The sequence below is a fragment of the Megalops cyprinoides genome, chromosome 21 (genome assembly GCF_013368585.1).
Source record: "Megalops cyprinoides isolate fMegCyp1 chromosome 21, fMegCyp1.pri, whole genome shotgun sequence".
NCBI classification, from domain to species: domain Eukaryota; kingdom Metazoa; phylum Chordata; class Actinopteri; order Elopiformes; family Megalopidae; genus Megalops; species Megalops cyprinoides.
In genome coordinates this window covers 15,533,711-15,541,772 of record NC_050603.1, presented here as the reverse complement: position 1 = coordinate 15,541,772, position 8,062 = coordinate 15,533,711, and positions in this window count along the sequence as shown.

Here is an 8,062-nt window from a genome sequence, read left to right as displayed (position 1 = left end):
CACTGTGGAGTGCAAGGAATTATCACCCTCTTGGAGAAGGAGTCCTCACAAAAACATGCGAAAAGTGGCCTTAATCTGATCCAACAGTGGAACTCGGAGGAGCGTTAAGACACACAGGAGTGAAACTGAGGCTCAAAGCTGACCGGAGCGTGTTAGCACCAGGCCAAACAAACAGGGCCAGAGGAAATTAAAGGGGTGTGCCTGTTGATTTTCTCCCCTGAAGGAAAGTATCTTGTTTGAATGCTTGATTATTAATATCCGGCATCCATTGGGACAACTGCTAAAAAGTGCCCTGTCTGCTGCTGAGACATACAAAAACAAATCATGTTCGAGTATTAATTAGCGTATACAATCTATATACGTGAAATCAAAATAAATATCGTGACCAACTGTTAAAATGCCAGAAAGATAAACAAATAGACATCAGATGTCCAGAACTCTACACAAACAACCTACTCGGCGGTATAATTGGTTTAGTCATACCACAGGGCAGTGAGCACTGGTTGAAAGGACACACTCTTCTGTTTTTGTGTGGTTGCATCTGTGCCAGATGTTTAGCAAGAATGGCAGGGAAGATTTGAAGGACAGATTGTTCCTTTTACTGTTTTTGCCGATGAACATTTGGTGGTGAGACACACAGAATGAATCATAATCTAAAACTAGCTAAGTGCTTGAAACTCACAGAAACTAAAGACACTAAGAGGTTTAGTTAAGGAATTGCGGGAGAAATTCCCACCCCCACCCCTTTGATGTGTCAAGATAATTGTTTTGTAAGATTAGTCTCTGCTGAATTTTGAACACCCTGACATTTTACTCACTGTGTACATGTTTTGTGTCAAGGTAGGAGTCATTAATACGGTGTTTCATTTGAAGCACAAGTCTTGTGACAGCCTGCTCATTAACACAGGCAAGTCTCCTGTGTCACCGCAGATACTCGAGGAAAAGTGTAACTGCAGTAGCTCTCTCAGACTAGAGATGTAGTGATACGAAGTAGAAAGAAGCAGGCAAAGCCTGTCAAGGATGACACACATCATTGTGCATTAATGACTTACCAGAAGGTGCACCTCAATTTAGTGACTAAAAATGTTAAAAGTAATTGTATTTATTGGTTGTTACCAACATTTTGCAGAACCATACATCGTAGATATTGATGCTTGGGACAGAAGGAGAGGAAAAAATCTTGCACTTTTTGGAGGTCTTGCAGGTTCCCTACTGACATGGCCCCCCTTGCACAGTGTCTTGGATCCCCTTCCTGACCACACTCTGGAATGTGACACAGTCTTTTCAACAGGGAGGGACACGTTTGATTTCCTTTAACCTTGCGAGGTACAGGAGAGCACCGCAGGGGCATCGCGGGGTCAGAATAACACAGTAGGAGTGTCTGGGCCCGCAACGCGTTTAGCATATTGCTCTGCAGCGGCAGCCCCATTCAAAATCTGATATAGCTTCCACCCGCTGAATTGGTCTTCACTCAAGTTCTTTTCAAAGTGTTGCTATGGAACACATTTGGCAACCGCGGGCATATTTGTGCCTCCTGTTATTCATGTGGCATCCCCATTGTCCCCGGCTGTGTAACAGGTAATCATTAGAGGCCATAAAATGGCAGCAGTTGAGACCTGAAAGGAGATCCCTTATTCAGCGGCAGCTTGCACCACAGCGTTCACCCACACGTGAACCAGGACGTTCATGGAAAAAAGACCTGGGTCTGCGGTTCCCTCCTCACCCCGCAGAGGGAGGTGAAGAAAACACAAAAGGCTGGAGAGGAGGGTTAAAAAAAGAACAGCAGTGGTGAAAAGGAGTTAAGTTAACGACCTTTTGCATATTGTCGCCGTTTCTATTGTCGCGTGGAGAAAAGGAGGGCGGGGCTGAAATGATGTAGGATGAGAAAGTGACGGGCAAAATAAAGAGGCACCGTCAGCGCCGGACCGTAAATTCCACGAAACATTAACTTCATTGCAAGGCAATTACGGTCTGTAATTGGACGAACAAAGGACTCCACTTTGTAATTGGTCAGGCCCCGGCGTTGTTTTTTTTGTGGCACATAAAGTTCAGGCCTTTATATTCATGACATGAAAAGGTCCTGACTTACTTTCAACAATGGGGGGGACCCTTTATAGCAGGATCCCTTCACAAAGCCGTGAACTGTAATAACTCATGTTAGCTTTATGCGACCTGCATCCGTGGGGCAGGCGAGGGGGAAGTGACCTCTGTTTGTTTGACAGCCGCAGCGTTAAAGTCTAAACATTACGCCAGTCAATCAAGCAGACGGACTACAAAGACAATTAAAGGCACAACGATGGTCAAAATAATTGACATGAAGGCAGACACGTGGATAAGTTTGTACTTCAGTATCAAATCACGTTTTCTGAATCACTGTATTGTACAGATGAAACGTCCCAACTGTTTTTTATATTTGAGTTATCTGCATGCTCCTTATTTGATAATAAACAAAGGGAGTGTGGAGTTTGGCACTTCAGATGTCCTCTTTCAGACCTTTCTCCCCTCTCTCTCCCTCTCCATTATGTGCACACGCACACTCATGCACAGTTCCCACAGTTCACAGCTCACACAATTCACTGTCATATACTAAGACAAGATAAATACATCTCTGTTTGAGAGATGTATCACAGAGCCAGATTTACTCTACAATTTCAAATAAGTTACGACAGAATAAAATTACGTTGGCTTTGCTGAGCGGTCAAAATGGGCCAGGCTCACAATTTTGAGGGCTTTTTGGGCATGATATCACCGTCCCTTTGTTCCTGAGGCGTATGTGTTGCTGGGATGACTGTGCTAAAATGGGCAGGGATGGAAGTAGTCAGTTGAATTGGTTCCATATTCTGCATAAGCCTCCTATTTGTCCAAAAAATCCAAAACCTCTGACGGTCTGTTGTCAACCCTTGTTTTAGTTCTAAAATATATCATTCACACATAAACTCAGTATGGCAAAGAGGGAGCTGTGCAAAAAAATACCAGCTTGGAAAACCATGGTTAGTCTTCTGTACATCTGATGCAAATCGGAATATACATGTTCCAAAGTACATGTTTTATTACATCTAGTGATGCCTGTATCCTTGCAATAGATTGGATCACTTGATCACTCCATTTCTATTCAATGAATGTTCTGTTGTGCACAACCTCTTCCACTTTTAAATGTGTCAGAGTATATCCTTTGCAAAGTGTGAGCCTTCACCTCCCTCTGGAAAAACGTTACCATGCTGAATTTAAAAATATATGTTGCTAAGGTAGTCAGTAGCAGTTTTCATGTGTATATTAACCTGAGAGGGTGTGGTAATTAATGTTTGTTTAAACAGCAGATGAATGTTTGCTTAAAAGGCAGATGAATTCCATCAACCTCATTATAGATTGAATCATTGTCATTGTGTCTGTGTGTGTGAGGAATGTGTGCACGAAGGAAGCCAGCCACTGGCTTATGAGCTAAACCTGTCCAATTAGCCTTGTTTAAATTCAGGTGTGGTGCTGTTGAGGGCAATTGTTTTTTTGTATGCAGCTCTGTCAATTCTGAGTTAAGTTTCTTGTTTGTACTTAGTTTAAAAAAAAAAAAAACCTTATATGCATCTGTATTTTAGTGAGATGTGCCTATATTTTTTATTCACAGTCCTCATATTACCTAATTAAGACTACAGAAAGTGGACCTGAATGCTCTTTAGGAGTCATTCTCAGAAATGTAGCCTCATCCATATGGTATATTTATTTCTCCCAAGTGTTACGATGGCTTCCGTAATTGGGCATTTGGGCTTCGGTGTATGTAAATCCTCTAACAGCGATTCCTGTAATAAGATATTGTTAGATAATACAGACCTGACAAGATTAATAAACAGCTTTGTGGGTATTGTGGAGTGCCTTTGCAAAGTCTATGGTGACTGCATGTTCAATGACAGCTTTATTTTTTCATGAATGTGCATCTAATTTGTTTTCACTGTCTTACTGTCCCAAGAGCAAGTAACAGAGGCAACCTTTAAAACTGAAACTGGGGTGCAATACAGGTGTGAGAATTCATCATGCATTAAGCTGCACATCTTATTCTCCAAACAATATTGTAAGACTCAATTCTATTGGGGAGAGAGATGATCAAGCCAAGATTTTATTTTTTTCCTTTTCTCACTAGCCCTTTTGTCGATTTAAATTTCAATCCTATGTGTTTAAGGGTGATACCAACACTAATACTAATAATAAGTCACAATAGTTATTTATGGGTTTGAGTATTTTCTATGTGTAAAGTATGCTATATATAAACCTAAGCATGGGCAGCACAGGGTTAACATGTAAACAAGCAGAAATGCATCTTGAGAGTCAGCTTTGACCTTCCTGTTTTCTGCAAGTCTCTCAGTGCTTCACGGGTCAAGCATCCTTAATGCGTTATGCATGCCTCATGTGACACACTTTGAATAAATGATACCAAATAATTGAGCTGTATGAATAATTCATAGTTTATTAAAGCAGGTAAAATAGCTTCCTGGGCTGAGGGAGTTGTCTGCTGTTCATATAAAAATAAAAAATAAAAAAAAATGTGAGATTGTTTAGCTAAAAGAAAGAAAAGCCGTGGTGTTGGATGCACTGAGATGCAGCATGGATTATGGACGGTAATGATACTTGTGGGACCGCAGCCGCCTTGAGGGAATGGAATATTCCCAAAACAGAGATGGCATAAACACTCCCATCCCCCCGCTCCCTGGCGCCGTAGCCAGCAGCCAGCCCAGACAGGTAATGCTCCCTTTCTGCTGAATATGTCGACTCCCGGGCTGGAGACGGCATTGTCATCACTCCAATATGCCCGCGTATCGGCCTAAGCTAATGTTCTCTCACTCATGCCCTCAATGCCTTGCGTAATACCATAATCGCAGGGTGTCCCTGGGCCCCTCTCCAGCATAGGCTGACCAGCGCATTAGAAACTAGATGCTTCTGGGATGGGGTGGGGGGCTGGGGAGGGGGAGAAGGATCATTGTGATTGAGAAAGGACTGCCCACCCAATGTTTGGTGCAACATAATAATGATTTTGGCAGGGGTCACCTGTACCGGGGTGTACATCATCACCAACTTATTAGACCTTCGGTCAATTAGCCAAAGACAAACATTCCAGACAGGCCTAACATTGAGCCTGGGAAACGAGGGGAGAAGCTATCCTACGGGCGGCGGTGACGGAGAGAAAGACAAGCACTGTTAGGGTGTAATGCCTATACAGTAAGGGGACTTAGCACATTATTTTTCCACTGACTCTGATTACAGCCAAACCTGCGCAAGTATAATAGGGCGGTGAAAGGAACCTTTCACCTGAGTGCTATATGCGATATTGCGCATGGATAGCTGAGAATTAAAAATCCCATTCAAGCCTTGGGATTCTGTGCGTGACCCGTCTGATGGTCATTAAAGGTCAAAGGCATGTGGTGATGTCTGCAACAAAAAGCGTGGTATCTTAAAACCACTCTGCAATGAGAAGCAAACTGCAATTCTTTTGTAATTGATATAATCATCAATACTAACAAATTGTATTTACAGTGATAATGTATAACAATGAGTGTTGAACAATTCCTATTATAACTGCACGCAAAGATAATACGACATTTGACAGATTTCTTGTTAAAGTTCCCCAATACAAGGTTAGAATTCAAGTGATTGCCTATGAAACATAAGTGAATACTGAGTAGTGAGTGAAATATGAATTTTACATGAATGTGAATTCAGAGATTGAAATATTAACTGTCTGTGATTCTTTTTATTATCCACTCACAATATTTGTGTCCCCTGGAAAGGTTAATACTTATGTGTTTTTAATGTTTTTAATGTGTTTTTCATTTAATGTGTGTTTTGAAATAAAAGCAGTTCTTGCATTACAATTTGTGACGTAAGCTTTCAGCAATTAAAGGTGAGACTGTTGAGATGGGTTTAATCATTAAACGTGAATCTACTGTCTTCTAAAATATTGTAAACATAAATATTTTAAGCATTAATTTGTAACCACACTGATTTATTCATGTGCTTTCTCCTCCACAGGCTTACTGGGACCAAAATTGCACTGTGGTCCGATTTTACTCAGCTCTGCAATAAAGGTTAAATAAAACGTCTGTGTGTGTATGAGTGTGTGTATATTTAATGTTGACACACCCTAGAGTCTTACCTCCTGGCGAAAGGTGATAAATTAATTTTTGATCCCTGTCTCTGTAGAACCTGTAAGACCTCTTATTTGACTTCTGTGGAGTAAGAAATGAAAGGGGAAGGGATGAAGAGATTTACCAGTAATCAACCTGAACAGATTAATTCTGTTGCTATATTCTTTCATCTGAGGATTTTGCAAAAGAAGCACCTCTGCTGTTAATGTATTGCCTTTCAGTTTTGTAAGTTGTTGCTCACTTACAGTGGACCAAAGCTGTCTTTATCTCCCACGCAGTCTACAGGAAACTAATTAGACCACCAAGGGCGGAAGCACAGTGTTCTCACACAGTGACCTATTGAGCTTAATTGCTGTTTTCTATATACGTAGGATGTGCACATGTTCTGCAGTGTTAATGCGCTATGGCATTTGCTCTTCAGGAGGAATGAATAGTTTTATATAAATTGTCCATATAATTTACAAGGTACAGTAAAGTGCTTTGCTGGATAGTGTCCAAATACTAACAGGCTTATCCAATAAAATACATGGGTGGTTTCATTTAATAAGTGCCACCTTTGCAGTATTATTATCAGCAAGGTTTCCATGATGGACTACACTAAAATAAGATGCCACCGTTTGTGCATGAAGGATTTTCTCAGCTTTATGATGCCTATTGTTATGCCTTTTACTGAGTAGTCTGGCAGTACTACTTTTTCACTCTTCCTTTCTTTATTGTAGTAACCGTGCACTTGGAAATTTAGTATACCAAACTGATCCAACACAAGATATAGATGCACAATACACATTGGCTAAAAGGTTTGAATTAATACTAATTTAATTCAAATACTTAGCATTACTGTGGTAGATAAAATGTACTTATATTAAAATATAGCCAGTATTAACATTTGTTTTAATAGTGTAATGAAAACACACACACATACACAAACACAAACACACCACCAACAAATAAAAAATGGAATTAAAAAAAAAAAAAATCAGCAGCTGTCTGTAAAACTTGGATTGTGTTCAAATGAGAGGACATCTTACAAGTGACCACAATCTCCACTTTTGCTGTTATGGAGGAGATAGTGGAACAGATGGCTGTTTCCTTTATCCTGTGCTATACCAAAAAAAAAAAAAAACTCATCCCAGTATAGGTCACTGTTGTGGAAACAGTGGAAATTAGAGAGCAGAATGAAGCTACTCCTGTGTGAACATGGGGTGTCATGGAATTAGATCCAATGTACTATGTCATTCATTCTGGGGGGAGGGGGCGATGCTTTGATTTTGGTGGCCGGATGTTGAATCTGTGCAGGGGTCTACTAATGGATCATGTGAGATCTGCTGTTAATTAAAGAGCACTTCACATGCAGATAATGTGTCCTAATCACCTGTTCACATTCAGGCAGGTGGGATGCAGGTAACTGGTCATAGACTTATATTGCATTTTTAAGAACCGGTACCTGTGTATATAGAGTATTGTTACTTGCTTTTTACATGTTTTATGTGTGAGAGCTTACTGCTGTGACAGTACTGTTGGAGGATTTATATAATGTAGGAAAATATTCTGTACATGAGATAGAGAGTAAGGAGTACCCTGCAGAGTGGCACAACTTTCAACAACTACATCTGGGTATACCAAAACGCCCCACCTTCGAAGAAACAACTGCAGCATTTGGATCGTACTCTACATAACTTACGAGAACAACAGCTTTTAGACATTCGTCTTTTCCAAGACTTTATTTTTATATATTCCCCAAATCACGAACAATACCATGTAAACAAATAAACGTGCGGAGGAAAAAAAAAAACACACACACACACTTTGCTATCTCAGTAGATTAATTAAAGTGCCTCCAACTTGGCATCAGTCAGTGAAAATTATGTGCATAAATAATATGACTAATTAAAAAATGCAGATTTTACAGGCAAATAATGTTAATGAGGATCTGC